Below are 15,048 nucleotides of genomic sequence, written 5' to 3'. Positions count from 1 at the left end.
CAAAGCACCGAGCTGATCTCCCTGTGCTATGCGGCTGCTTCCCACTAGCAATCTATTTTACATTTGGGAGTGTATATATGTCCATGCCACTCTCTCACTTCGTCCCAGCTTACCCTTCCCCCTCCCCATGTCCTCAAGTCCATTCTCTAGTAGGTCTGCATCTTTATTCCTGTGCTGCTGCTAGGTTCTTCAGAACCATTGTTCTTTTTTTTTTTTTTTTTTTTTAGATTCCATACATATGTGTTAGCATACAGTATTTGTTTTTCCCTTTCTGACTTACTTAACTCTGTAATACAGTCTCTAGGACCATCCACCTCATTAGAAATAACTCAATTTCGTTTCTTTTTATTGCTGTAATATTTCTTTTCATGGTATAACATTACATCAGTAATATTCCATTGTATACATGTACCACATCTTCTTTATCCATTCATCTGTCGATGGACACTTAGGTTGCCTCCATGTCCTGGCTATTGTACATAATGCTGCAATGAACATTGTGGTACATGACTCTTTTTGAATTATGGTTTTCTCAGGGTATATGCCCAGTAGTGGGATTGCTGGGTCGTATGGTAGTTCTAATTTTAGTTTTTTAAGGAACCTCCATACTGTTCTCCATAGTGTCTGTATCAATATACATTCCCACCAACTATGCAAGAGGGTTCCCTTTTCTCCACACCCTCTCCAGCATTTATTGTTTATAGACTTTTTATGATGGCCATTCTGACTGGTGTGAGGTGATACCTCATTGTAGTTTTGATTTGCATGCCTCTAATGATTAGTGATGTTGAACATCCTTTCATGTGTTTGTTGGCAATCTGTATATCTTCTTTGGAGAAATGTCTGTCTAGGTCTTCTGCCCATTTTTGGATTGGGTTGTTTGTTTTTTTAATATTGAGCTGCATGAGCTGCTTATATATTTTGGAGATTCTTTGTCAGTTGCTTCATTTGCAAATATTTTCTCCCATTCTGAGGGTTGTCTTTCCTCTTGTTTATGGTTTCCTTTGCTGTGCGAAAGCTTTTAAGCTTCATTAGGTCCCATTTGTTTCTTTTTTATTTTATTTCCATTTCTCTAGGAGGTGAGTCAATTGGATCTTGCTGTGATTTATGTCAAAGAGTGTTCTGCCTATGTTTTCCTCTAAGAGTTTGATAGTGTCTGGCCTTACATTTAGGTCTTTAAACCATTTTGAGTTTATTTTTGTGTATGGTGTTAGGAAGTGTTCTAATTTCATTCTTTTACATGTAGCTGTACAGTTTCCCCAGCACCACTTATTGAAGAGGCTGTCTTTTCTCCATGGTATATTCTTGCCTCCTTCATCAAAGATAAGGTGACTATATGTGCATGGGTTTATCTCTGGGCTTTCTATCCTGTTCCATTGATCTATATTTCTGGTTTTGTGCCAGTACCACACTGTCTTGATGACTGTAGCTTTGTAGTATAGTCTGAAGTCCAGGAGCCTGATTCCTCCAGCTCCGTTTTTCTTTCTCAAGATTGCTTTGGCTATTCGAGGTCTTTTGTGCTTCCATACAAATTGTGAAATTTTTGTTCTAGTTCTGTGAAAAATGCCATTGGTAGTTTGATAGGGATTGCATTGAATCTACAGATTGCTTTGGGTAGTATAGTCGTTTTCACAATGTTGATTCTTCCAATCCAAGCACATGGTATATCTCTCCATCTGTTTGTATCATCTTTAATTTCTTTCATCAGTGTCATAATTTTCTGCATACAGGTCTTTTGTCTCCTTAGGTAGGCTTATTCCTAGGTATTTTATTCTTTTTGTTGCTATGGTAAATGGGAGTGTTTCCTTAATTTCTCTTTCAGATTTTTCATCATTAGTGTATAGGAATGCAAGAGCTTCCTGTGCATTAATTTTGTATCCTGCTACTTTAGCAAATTCATTGATTAGCTCTAGTAGTTTCCTGGTAGCATCTTTAAGATTCTCTATGTATAGTACCATGTCATCTGCAAAGAGTGACAGCCTTACTTCTTCTTTTCCAATTTGGATTGCTTTTATTTCTTTTTCTTCTTTGATTGCTGTGGCTAAAAATTCCAAAACTATGTTGAATAATAGTGGTGAGCATGGAAAACCTTGTCTTGTTCCTGATCTTAGACGAAATGGTTTCAGTTTTTCACCATTGAGGACGATGTTGGCTGTGGGTTTGTCATATATGGCCTTTATTATGTTGAGGTAAGTTCTCTCAATGCCTACTTTCTGGAGGATTTTTTATCATAAATGGGTGTTGAATTTTGTAAAAAGCTTTTTCTGCATCTATTGGGATTATCATATGGTTTTTCTCCTTTAGTTTGTTAATATGGTTTATCACATTGATTGATTTGTGCATATTGAAGAATCCTTGCATTCCTGGGAGAAACCCCAGTTTATCATGGTGGATGATCCTTTTAATGTGCTGTTGGATTCTGTTTGCTAGTATTTTGTTGAGGATTTTTGCATCTATGTTCATCAGTGATATTGGTCTGTCATTTTCTTTGTGACATTTTTGTCTGGTTTTGGTATCAGGGTGATGGTAGCCTCGTAGAATGACTTTGGGAGTGTTCCTCCCTCTGCTATATTTTGGAAGAGTTTGAGAAGGATAGGTGTTAGCTCTTCTCTAAATGTTTGATAAAATTCGCCTGTGAAGCCATCTGGTCCTGGGCTTTTGTTTGTTGGAAGATTTTTAATCACAGTTTCAATTTCAGTGCTTGTGATTGGTCTGTTTATATTTTCCATTTCTTCCTGGTTCAGTCTCAGAAGGTTCTGCTTTTATAAGAATTTGTCCATTTCTTCAAGGTTGTCCATTTTATTGGCATATAGTTGCTTGTAGTAATTTCTCATGATCCTTTGTATTTCTGCAGTGTCAGTTGTTACTTCTTTTTCATTTTTAATTCTACTGATTTGAGTCTTTCTCGTTTTTTTTCTTGATGAGTCTGGCTAATGGTTTATCAATTTTGTTGATCTTCTCAAAGAACCAGTTTTTAGTTTTATTGATCTTTGCTATTGTTTCCTTTATTTCTTTTTCATTTATTTCTGATGTGATCTTTATGATTTATTTCCTTCTGCTAACTTTGGGGTTTTTTTGTTCTTCTTTCTCTAATTGCTTTTGGTGTAAGGTTAGATTGTTTATTTGAGATGTTTGTTTCTTGAGGTAGGATTGTATTGCTATAAACGTCCCTCTTAGAACTGCTTTTGCTGCATCACATTGGTTTTTTGTCGTGTTTTCACTGTCATGTGTTTCTAGGTATTTTTTTATTTCCTCTTTGATATCCTCAGTGATCTCTTAGTTATTTAGTAGTGTATTGTTTAGCCTCCATGTGTTTGTATTTTTTCCAGATTTTTTCCCTGTAATTGATATCTAGTCTCGTAGTGTTGGGGTAAGAAAAGATACTTGATATGATTTCAATTTTCTTAAATTTACCAAGGCTTGATTTGTGACCCAAGATATGATCTATCCTGGAGAATGTTCCATGAGCACTTGAGAAGAAAGTGTATTCTGTTGTTTTTGCATGGAATGTCCTACAAATATCAATTAAGTCCATCTTGATTAATGTATCATTTAAAGCTTGTGTTTCCTTATCTATTTTCATTTGGGATGATCAGTCCATTGGTGAAAGTGGGGTGTTAAAGTCCCTTACTATGATTGTGTTACTGTCGTTTTCTCCTTTTATGGCCATTAGCATTTGCCTTATGTATTGAGGTGCTCCTATGTTGGGTGCATAAATATTTATAATTGTTATATCTTCTTCTTGGATTGATTCCTTGATTATTACATAGTGCACTTCTTTTGATTTCCATTTGCTTGGAATATCTTTTTCCATCCCCTCATTTTCAGTCTGTATGTGTCCCTAGGTCTGAAGTGGGTCTCTTGTAGATAGCATATATACAGGTCTTGTTTTTGTATCCATTCAGCCAGTCTGTGTCTTTTGGTGGGAGCATTTCATCCATTTACATTTAAGGTAGTTATCAATATGTATGTTCCTATTACCATTTTCTTAATTGTTTGGGGGTCTTTTACTTCTCTTATGTTTCCTGCCTAGAGAAGTTCCTTTAGCATTTGTTGTAAAGCTGGTTTGGTGGTGCTGAATTCTTTTAGCTTTTGCTTGTCTGTAAAGGTTTAAATTTCTCCGTCAAATCTGAATGAGATCCTAGCTGGGTAGAGTAATTTTGGTTGTAGGTTTTTCCATTTCATCACTTTAATTATGTCCTTCCACTCCCTTCTGGCTTGTAGAGTTTCTGCTGAAAGATCAGCTGTTAACTTTATGGGGATTGCCTTGTATGTTATTTGTTGGTTTTCCCTTGCTGCTTTTAATATTTTTTCTTTGTATTTAATTTTTGATAGTTTGATTAATATGTGTTTTGGCATGTTTCTCCTTGGATTTTTCCTGTATGGGACTCTCTGTGCTTCCTGGGCTTGACTACTTCCTTTCCCATATTAGGGAGTTTTCAACTATAATCTCTTCAAATATTTTCTCAGTCCCTTTCTTTTTCTCTTCTTCTTCTGGGACCCCTATAATTTGAATGTTGGTGCGTTAAGTGTTGTCCCAGAGGTCTCTGAGACTGTCCTCAATTCTTTTCATTCTTTTTTCTTTATTCTGCTCTGTGGTAGTTATTTGCACTATTTTAACTTCCCGGTCACTTATCTGTTCTTCTGCCTCAGTTATTCTGCTATTGATTCCTTCCAGGGAATTTTTAATTTCATTTTTTGTGTTATCATTGTTTGTTTGCTGTTTAGTTCTTCTAGCTCCTTGTTAAACGTTTCTTGTATTTTCTCCATTCTATTTCCAGGATTTTGGATCATCTTTACTATCATTACTCTGAATTCTTTTTCAGGTAGACTGCCTATTTCCTCATCCTTTGTTAGGTCTGGTGGGTTTTTATCTTGCTCCTTCATCTGCTGTGTGTTTTTCTGTCTTCTCATTTTGTTTATCTTACTGTGTTTGGGGTCTCCTTTTTGCAGGCTGCAGGTTCATATTTCCCATTGTTTTTGGTGTCTGTACCCAGTGGCTAAGGTTGGTTCAGTGGGTTTTGTAGGCTTTCTGGTGGAGAGGACTGGTGCCTGTGTTCTGTGGGCGAGGCTGGATCTTGTCTTTCTGGTGGGCAGGTCCACTTCTGGTGGTGTGTTTTGGGGTGTCTGTGGACTTATTATGATTTTAGGCAGCCTCTCTGCTAATGGGTGGGGTTGTGTTCCTGTCTTGCTAGTTGTTTGGTATAGGATGTCCAGCACTGTAGCTTGCTGGTCATTGAGAGGAGCTGGGTTTTAGCATTGAGATGGAGATCTCTGGGAGAGCATTTGCCATTTGTGACTATGTGGAGCTGGAATGTCTCTGGTGGACCAATGTCCTGAACTCAGCCTCCCACCTCAGAAGCAGTGTCCTGACACCTGGCCGGAACACCAAATCCCTGTCAGCCACACAGCTCAGAAGAGAAGGTAGAAAGAGAGAAAGAAAGAAAGAAAGAAAGAAAGAAAGAAAGAAAGAAAGAAAGAAAGAAAGAAGAGAGAGAGAAAGAAAGAAAGAAAGAAAATAGTTGTTAAAATAAAAAAATTATTAAAAATAAAAAAATTAAAAATAAAAAGAAAGAAAGAAAGAAGACAGCAACCAAAGCATAATACAAATCCACCAATGATAACAAGTGCTAAAAACTATACAAAAAAACCCACAAAAACCAAAATGGTCAGACAGAACCCTAGGCACCAACCCTAGGACCAATGTGAAAGAAAAGCTATACAGAAAAAATCACACAAAGAAGCATACACATTCACAAAAAGAGAAAAAGGAAAAAATATATATATATCTATATATATATATAAAAGGAAGAGAGCAATCAAATGAATAAACAAATCTACCAATGATAATAAACTCTAAATACTAAACTAAGATAAACATAAAACCAGAAACAAATTGGATGCCGAAAGCAAACCCCAAGTCTACAGTTGCTCCCAAAGTCCACCGTGTCAATTTTGGGATGATTCATTGTCTATTCAGGTATTCCACAGATGCAGGGTACATCGAGTTGATTGTGGAGATTCAATCCGCTGCTCCTGAGGCTGCTGGGAGAGATTTCCCTTTCTCTTCTTTGTTCGCACAGCTCCTGGGGTTCAGCTTTGGATTTGGCCCTGACTCTGCATGTAGGTCGCCTGACGGCATCTGTTCTTCACTCAGACAGGACGGGGTTAAAGGAGCAGCTGATTAGGGGGCTCTGGCTCACTCAGGCCGGGGAAAGGGAGGGGTATGGAATGAGGGGTGACCCTGCGGCGGTAGATGCTGGCGTGATGCTGCATCAGCTTGAGGCATGCCGCGTGTTCTTCTGGGGAAGGTGTCCCTGGATCGTGGGACCTGGCAGTGGCGGGCTGCACCGACTCCCAGGAGGGGAGGTGTGGACAGTGACCTGTGCTCGCACACAGGCTTCTTGGTGGCGGCAGCAGCAGCCTTAGCGTTTCATGCCTGTCTTTGGTGTCCACACTGATAGCCGTGGCTTGAGCCCATCTCTGGAGCTCATTTAAGTGGTGCTCAGAATCCCCTCTCCTTGCGCACCCCGAAACACTGGTCTCTTGACTCTTAGGCAGGTCCAGACTTTTTCCTGGACTCCCTCCCGGCTAGCTGTGGTGCACTAACTCCCTTCAGGCTGTGTTCACGCAGCCAACCCCAGTCCTCTCCCTGGTGTCGGACCTCCAAAGCCCGAACCTCAGCTCCCAGCCCCTACCCCCCCCAGCAGGTGAGCAGACAAGCCTCCTGGGCTGGTGAGTGCTGGTCGGCACCAATCCTCTGTGTGGGAATCTCTCTGCTTTGCCCTCCACACCCCTGTTGCTGCGCTCTCCTCCATGGCTCCGAAGCTCCCCCCCTCTGCCACCCACAGTCTCCATCCATGAAGGGCCTTCCTAGTGTGTGGAAACTTTTCCTCCTTCACAGCTCCCTCCCACTGGTTCAAGTCCCCGCCCTATTCTTTTCTCTCTGTTTTCCTTTTTTCTTTTGCCCTACCCAGGTACCTGGGAAGTTTCTTGCCTTTTGGGAGGTCTGAGGTCTTCTGCCAATGTTCAGTAGGTGTTCTGTAGGAGTTGTTCCACATGTAGATGTATTTCTGATGTATTTGTGGGGAGGAAGGTGATCTCCATGTCTTACTCCTCTGCCATCTTTTTTTTTTTTTTTTTTTTTGCGGTACGCAGGCCTCTCACTGTTGTGGCCTCTCCCGTTGCGGAGCACAGGCTCCGGACACGCAGGCTCAGCAGCCATGGCTTACGGGCCTAGCCGCTCCGCGGCATGTGGGATCTTTCCAGACTGGGGCACGAACCCTTGTCCCCTGCATTGGCAGGCGGACTCTCAACCACTGCGCCACCAGGGAAGCCCACCTCTGCCATCTTGAAGGTTTCTCTCTCAACAAAGATTCATTGAGTGTCTACCATGTGCCAAGCACTGTTCTAGGTGCTTTTAATATCTCAGGGAACAAAGAACAAGAACTTCTTAAAAAAACTTTTTTCAACTAAAAAATTAAAAATAATAAATAAAAAATTTTAAAATCTAATTAAAAATTTTTTAATAAAAAAAATTTTTTAAAGAACCCCTGCCCTCCTGCAGTTTGGCTTCATAGATGTTTTAGTGGGTCATGACGGATGAAAAGACAGAAAAGAAACTTCAGGCAGAAGTAATAGCAGATGTTAAAGCTGTGAGTCAGAAAACAGCCTAGCAGCTTACAGGAAATAGCTGAAAATTCTTAAAAAGTGAAAATTCTTCACCTACCAGGTGAAGAACAGCTGGGCGTCTGGAGAGGTGGGGTGGTCCCAACAAGAAGGTTCTGAGTGTTCCTGGATCGGCTATGGTTCCTATATATAATAATCAAATATTTGTTGAAATGAAGTAAAAAAGCTATGACATGCAGTTTAAAATTTTGAGAGGTACACTGGTTCTTATAAAAAACTGTGAGTACTGGGGAATTTGGTACTTTTTTGATGAATCAATAAATGAAGGAAGGAATGAGTGACATAAGGAATTAGAACTGTCAGATTCGAATTTTAGAAAATAATTATTGTGTCCGTTTAGGAGGTGGATTTGAATGGAAAAACATCAGAAAGGAGGTGACCAGATAAAAGGAATGATAAGGACGAGAATCAGTTCCCCAGGATTGCCCCGGGGGCTCCACTCAAGGGAGTCCAAGGGCACCACCCACTGGAACATGAGAGAACACTGCCCGCTGGAGCTGTATGGTGGGCCAGCCTCGGGGCAAGACAAGGGGGATGAAAAATGGGAGCAAGATAAAGGACATCTGGGTAATAAAAACAGATTGCTGACTAGCTGGTGTTTTAAAGTTTCCGGCTAATGAAGAAGTACTGAAGATTATTTACTGCTTTCCCTTAAATTTTATTTGAGTGATCATAGTATTAATCCTTAGGTTAGCATTACCAAACCATAAAATACACATGACTTTGAAAAACTGAAAAAACATTTTTTCCACTTGTTATTTACTGAAAGCCTAACGAACACGAAGTTTGTTGCTGTATCTATATATGCCAGTTGAATCCAACGCACACTTCATTTCCTTTGTGAAGATTCTGAATTTACCATGATTTCCCCCGGTTGTTCCCACTGGCCTCTCTTCAACTAAACGGCTGCTGCATTCAGAGACTTTAACACACTACTTAATACTTGATCATATATTGCTTTCTAATTATTTCTTGCTAACTACACTTGGGTGCTCAACAATTCTCTTATAATCGCCATGATGGTTATGAGGTCAGAGGTTAGGAGCAGGTTAATATAAAATAGGATAATGTCATGGAATTAATGCAATTAATCTCAGCATTCAAGTTTTGCAAAAGCAAAACCTCCTTCCTAAGAAAAATCTTTAATGTTTTAAATTTATATTTTCAGTCAAGGGATTTTTGAAATGTCTTCATGTAAAAATTCATGTGTTAGAAAAGATAGTAAATGTCTTCTCATCTTAGCATTAGAATGATAAAAAGTCACCGATCTGTTCTTTTGGGGGCCATATAATTTTTTCATCTCTAAAGTTTATTGCAAGTTTGTAAGATTTCATGTTTCTCAGTTTCTATTTCTAATGTGTGGATGTTATTTCTATATTTGTTAAAAATGTGTCTGCATTTTGCACATTTCTAAGATGATCTGCAGGTGTGAAGTTTCTGTTCGGATTTTTAAGTAAGTTGGTTTTTGAAATCTTATCTTTACATTGGAAACACTAAGGTGCTGCGGGCTGATTTATTTTTCAGAAGACTGGCTTGATTTTTAATGTCTTATTTTAAAAGTACATTTAAAATGTTTATTAAAAGTCTTACTAATAAAATTTTGCTGCTGTTCTTCAGGTCATGATTTGGGATCTTTAGCAAGAAGAAGTGACTGTAAACCAAGTGGCACAATAAATCTGGTTAGGAATAAAAGAGGATCATTTATTTTCCAGCCACTGGGCTGAGATTTCTTGGAAGAATAATTTTGGATCAGGCCAGGATAGGGGAGCATATTCATCATATTTGCTGAAAATTGACTTGATACTTGAAATGCATGCAGGGTTACTCCCAGGTTTGGGTCTCATCAAGGGGTCCCAAGCAACAAGCTCCCTCTTCCATGGGAGCATCACAGGTCAAGGTTAGATCATGGACGTGAAGGTCCTCTGATGGCAGCATCCGTCACACCAGAGTCTGTACAGTCGACCTTCTCTTCGCAAGTTCTTCCTTCCTCACTATCCACTCCCCATACTCTTCTCCTGAAACTGAACGTGCAATAAAAGCACACAGCCTAAAACAAGAGGGTCACTATTTGGTCAAGAATGTTTAAATAGCTCTGGATTCAACTAGAAGTCCAGGGCAGACTTATACACAAATTTTGATTTCACGCCCAGAATCATTCAGTTAATCCAACTGCACTGGACTGATAAAGTAGAAGCAGAAGCCAAGACAGCAGGAAAAGGACCGGGAGTCAGATAACACATCTCAGTTCAGGCCCAGTCCTGTTGACTAATGATATTGACCTTTCTGATCTCTGCTTCCTTATCCTGAGAACTGGTCAGCCACTGCGGCTCAGGAAAGAGGTCAAGACCAAAACACATTGGCAAGGGCCCACTATCTATTTATAAGAATCAAGAAAGCCACTTCATGAACTTCATCTTTAATGGGGTTTTTCTGTGTTCCTGGTGATTCTCTTATTTGATGGTGAACTCCTTGAGGACATGTCTCCTGGCTTGGTTGTAATCACTCATATCACCTGCATTTTGCCTCATGGGTAGAATAACAAACTCATGGAACCTCAGAAAGGCCCTGAAACTGTCAATCACCGATCAGATACCTGACACTTTACTACATTCCTGTCTAATGATCATTGTGGTGGTTAATTTTACATGTCAACGTGGCTAGACCACGGTACCCAGTTCTTTGTTAAACAGCAGTCTAGATGTTACTGTGAAGGTAGTGTTTGAATGAAATTAACATTAAGTCAGTTGACTTTGAATAAAGCAGATTATTCTTCAAAATCTGGATAGGCTTCATCCAGTTAAAGGTCTTATGAGAAAAGGCTGAGGTCCCCTAGGGAAGAACGAATTCTGTCTCCAGACTGCCTTTGGATGTAAGACTGAAACATTAACTTTTCCTTGAGTTTCTATCCTGCTGGCCTGCTCTGTAGATTTCGGACTTGCCAGCCTCCATAACTGCGTGGAAAACCCTGCCTAAGACAACCATTTAGCCACCTCTCAAATACTGTCAAGTTATCAGGATGCTTTTGAGACTGGCCTTTGTAACATCATGGTCCTGGGAGTAAATCCTATCTCAACCAGTTACGAACTGTGATTTTGAGTGAGTTACTTAGACCTTTCAGAGCCTAGCTCCCCATCTATGAAATAGGTATGATACCAACTACTCTGATGGAATGTCTTGGAAATCCCAGATGATATATAGGAAGCACTCATAACATAAATGGTTCTCAATAAATAGTAGTCACCATTTTGCTTTGATGAGCTAAATGTGAATAAATCCTGTTATTAACTGTACTAGTAGCTAATGGCAAGGCTAGTTTGAACTTCTCAAAAGAATTCATCTTTCTAGGCTAGAAATGGACTGTGTACTCTATATTTTAGGATGGCCTTTTGTTGTAATGTTATCACGCAGGCTACAGAGAGATACCTCCAGACTCGAGTCAGCTTTCTTTATTCTGAGGCAGTAAAGAGAGACCTCTTAAAGGACGGCTCTCCATGGCTGGTAAGAGCAATGGCTGCTTAGCAGAACCACAACCGAATGACCAAAGGATGGGGAGATAATGGTTTAAACACTGATTAGCCCATGGAACTTGACTTAAAAAAAAAAAGTAGGAATTCAAAGGAGAACCTTTCTAAGGATAGGTTTATCCCATTAATCAGATTCCCGAATGAATCAAACGACTTTAAAACATAATAATCGCTAACCCAAGGTGTACAGGTTTTGTGGGATAATTATTTTATATGTGAGGGCTCACATTTTTTCTAAAGACCATAACTATTGAGCAGATAATTGTTTTCTAAATGTAAGTATTAAAGATTCCAAGGGCATATCATCATGACTGACATTTTGGATATTAAGTCATAATAAATTATTAGAGATAATTTTTAAAAGGAAAAACTTGAGCTTTTGTGAAATTGAATGCTTACATTTCAAATTTAATTTGATGTGATAAGGGTTTTAGAAAGATGTATTTCAATCAATTGTTACCTAAGTGCATACTACAACACTTTTCACAAATTTTCTTTCAGTTCTAGGTCCCAAACTACTTCAGACAGGACACTGGGACTTTCTTATTTATCAATCAGTATCTAAATTCAATATTTCTGAGAAGAGACTCAAGAACAGCTTTCAAGGAAGATTTTATCACCTCTCCTTAAATCACATTTCAAATTGCTAACACGGTATTGCATACAGCACAGTGAGACCACGTGACCCACAGTCAAGACAGGGAGACATGACTTTAAAATGAGAAAGAGTCAGGAGCACAGAACTTCGTATCTAAGGATGATTTGGTTACACGATGTATTTAGACAAAGCCAGGGAGCTAACTACGAAGCTGTACTGAAATGTGTTTGTGAGAACCTGTCAGATGTCCAGCTCTGTACCAGGGGTCACTCCTTCAACAGCAGAAGCTGTCTGTCAGGAGCTATTGGCCTGTGGCAGAGTCCCAATTACCAACCAAGAGTGAAGTCAGCCAGGGACTCTCAATTAGGGAATTGTAACAATGTTTTCTTTGGGAACAAAAGTGGTACAAATACTGATGAAAGCTTATATTTGCTACTACCTATGTTTCTTAAGTCTATCACTTCTGGGGGAAAATTGAGAAATCTTACCACTTTGTATTGGTCTTTGAAAAGAACTAGGAACTTTTCCATAAATTTTAACATCCATCACCTCAAGAGTTTATCAACTTTAACATTTATCATTTTATCTTCTTCCTGTTTACTCTGTCACTTAGCATTACTTCTTTATAGAGATTTTTTTGTGTGTTTTTTTTGATTTGTCAACAACATGGGATAAGACTTCTTTTACTACGACCCGGTGAGAGAGTTCATAGGATCAGGGTAGAGATCTTTGTCCGCAAGGATAAAATCCCGTGTCTCTAGATTGACCTTAAGCAATCAACATAATACTGTTTCTTTTCATGACCTTCTATTATTCAGGAAAAGAATTATCTTTCTTTGCTTAAGTTTGTAAGGCATTTTATATGTTGGGTTTTGCTCTTTCTGTCATTTGAAGCCTGTGTTATCTGCCTGTTCGTGGGAGCTGTCTCAGCAATAAGCTCTCATTCTAGGGAAAAAAACAAACTGTGCAGTAATAGTTCATTTTGTCATCACAGATAACAGATCACAAATGAGTGGTAGCGTCATAATGTATGAAAAGAGAATAATTCCTAAGGATGCTCATTTTAGAATAATACTAAAAAGAGAAAGGCAAGCTTCATTAGCGACTTTGAGAATTACTAGTTCCTGCTTCTATATGAGTTTAGTAAAACGACAGTAAATAATAGTTTAATATCAATATTGTAGACAGTCTTCAAACTTTATTAAAGTTTGAAATACATATTCAGAAGCAAGAGTCTGATTTTTACGATTTCACTTTGGTAGCCTGTGCTGTTTCACTATGTGATATAACGTGCACTACTACGTGTGAATTTAATTCCTGGATCTGCCATTCACTGTGTGAACACACTTAATTTGAGAGCTTCTCCTCATGTTCCTTGCCTTCTAGCTTCTAGTTGGCAAAACAGGAGAATAAACAACATATTTACCTGTTGTGATGAGATGAGATGAATGAGATGAACACAGGTTACTGCACAATGCTTTAAAAAAAAAGCATTTTTATTTGAAAGCAGTATATGAGGTATTTAAAAGCAGGATTTTGAAGTATACTTAGACCTCTGTTTGTAACTGGATTTGTTAAGTAGGAGCCATTTGGCCTGGAGGAAATTATAACTTTACCTCTCAAATACTAATGACTTACCTGTCAAGTGAAAATAACAATCACACCACCACACAGAGCTGTCAGGAGGATTCCATGAGACTGAAAAGCGTGTACAGCACATATTCTTGGATCTCAGGACTCCACTGGCATTGATGGCCATTTATTTATAAATTTATAAAATTTATTTATTTATTTTTGGCTGTGCTGGGTCTTTGTTGATGTGCACGGGCTTTCTCTAGTTGCGGCGAGCGGGCTCTACTCTTCGTTGAGGTGCGTGGGCTTCTCATTGCATTGGCTTCTCTTGCTGCGGAGCACAGGCTCTAGGCACGTGGGCTTCATTAGTTGTGGCGCATGGGCTCAGTAGCTGTGGCTCGCGGGCTATAGAGCGCAGGCTCAGTAGTTGTGGCACACGGGCTTAGTTGCTCCGCGGCATGTGGGATCTTCCCGGACAAGGGCTCAAACCCGTGTCCCCTGCGTTGGCAGGCAGATTCTTAACCACGGAGCTACCAGGGAAGCCTAACCATTTATTATTGCATGAATAAAAGTTGATGAATCGATTTCCACGTAATTAAAATGATTTCCTTCAAGCTGAAGAGTAGGACTAATTCCAGTCTCAGTGTTTCCTAGAATAAGGTTGTGGGTCTAGTGGGCAGCTGCAGATGCAGACTGGGATCTTAGGTGGTAAGTCTTAGCTAGACATTGCTTCTGGATTCGTCAGTCATTGAGTAGTAACTGAAGCCACAGATATGGATGAAATCACCTAGTAAAACACAGAGAGAGGGGGAGAGAGAGAGAGAGAGAGAGAGAACAAATCCATAGGGAGCACATATAGTAAAGGTCAGAAAGATGAAGGAGAAAATATGTCTTTTCCCCTGAAACAAAAGGGATGGAACTAGGGGTTGGGTACAGACACAGCCAAAATTTTAGCTAAGAAGAGGGTAAAGAATTGACATATTTAATTATCTCTACATTCTCTGATGCAAGGTTTAGGTTAATTGAATGTGAGGAAAGAACAGAAATAAGGGCAGTCAAGGAACCAGCATCAGTGATGAATATAATTCATACGTGAGAACAGGAGGAGACAGGTTAGAAAGAGACATGGGCCGATGGTTGGGGGAGATCTTAGCTGTTAGAATAACATTTATCTTCCATCCCTGAGGGAAATAATTAGATGAAAACAGAGCCTTGAGATCTTAAATTGCTCGTGGAGTGCAGGATGAACAGTAGGGAAACTGAAGTCAAGGAAACCAGTTAGCAGGCCATTGTGAGAAGGTGGCCTGAGGGTGACTTCTTGGGCGGGGTATATTCTAAATGGTCTGACCCTTCTGGTCTTCCTTTGGCCACTCCACCACCTTGAACCCCATCGATTATCTGCTTCTTCACATGGCTAGCAACTCTTCATCCTTCAGTTCTCAACTCAGTTATCATCTGTTCAGGGTAACTTTCCCTGACGCCTGGTCTAATCTTATTTTATTTTATTTTTTTTTTTGCGGTACGCGGGCCTCTCGCTGCTGTGGCCTCTCTCGTTGCGGAGCACAGGCTCCAGACGCACAGGCTCAGCGGCCATGGCTCACGGGCCCAGCCGTTCCGCGGCATGTGGGATCTTCCCGGACCGGGGCACGAACCCGTGTCCCCTGC

At 39.8% G+C, this 15,048-nt stretch overlaps 1 long non-coding RNA gene across 1 annotated transcript in view; it reads right to left on the bottom strand.

The window, feature by feature from the left end:
- Positions 1-15,048, bottom strand: part of LOC132508914 (uncharacterized) — a 235,701-nt gene that overhangs the window by 48,026 nt on the left and 172,627 nt on the right. The window contains exons 2-3 of the long non-coding RNA XR_009536818.1: positions 13,238-13,288; positions 7,730-7,812 (exon numbers count right to left, since the gene is read on the bottom strand). This is a non-coding gene — a long non-coding RNA (uncharacterized LOC132508914). The remainder of the gene's footprint in view (positions 1-7,729; positions 7,813-13,237; positions 13,289-15,048) is intronic.

This window comes from Lagenorhynchus albirostris, chromosome 18 (genome assembly GCF_949774975.1).
Source record: "Lagenorhynchus albirostris chromosome 18, mLagAlb1.1, whole genome shotgun sequence".
Classification (NCBI taxonomy): domain Eukaryota; kingdom Metazoa; phylum Chordata; class Mammalia; order Artiodactyla; family Delphinidae; genus Lagenorhynchus; species Lagenorhynchus albirostris.
Note: the sequence above shows the minus strand (reverse complement) of the source record. Positions and strands in the feature narration are given on the sequence as shown.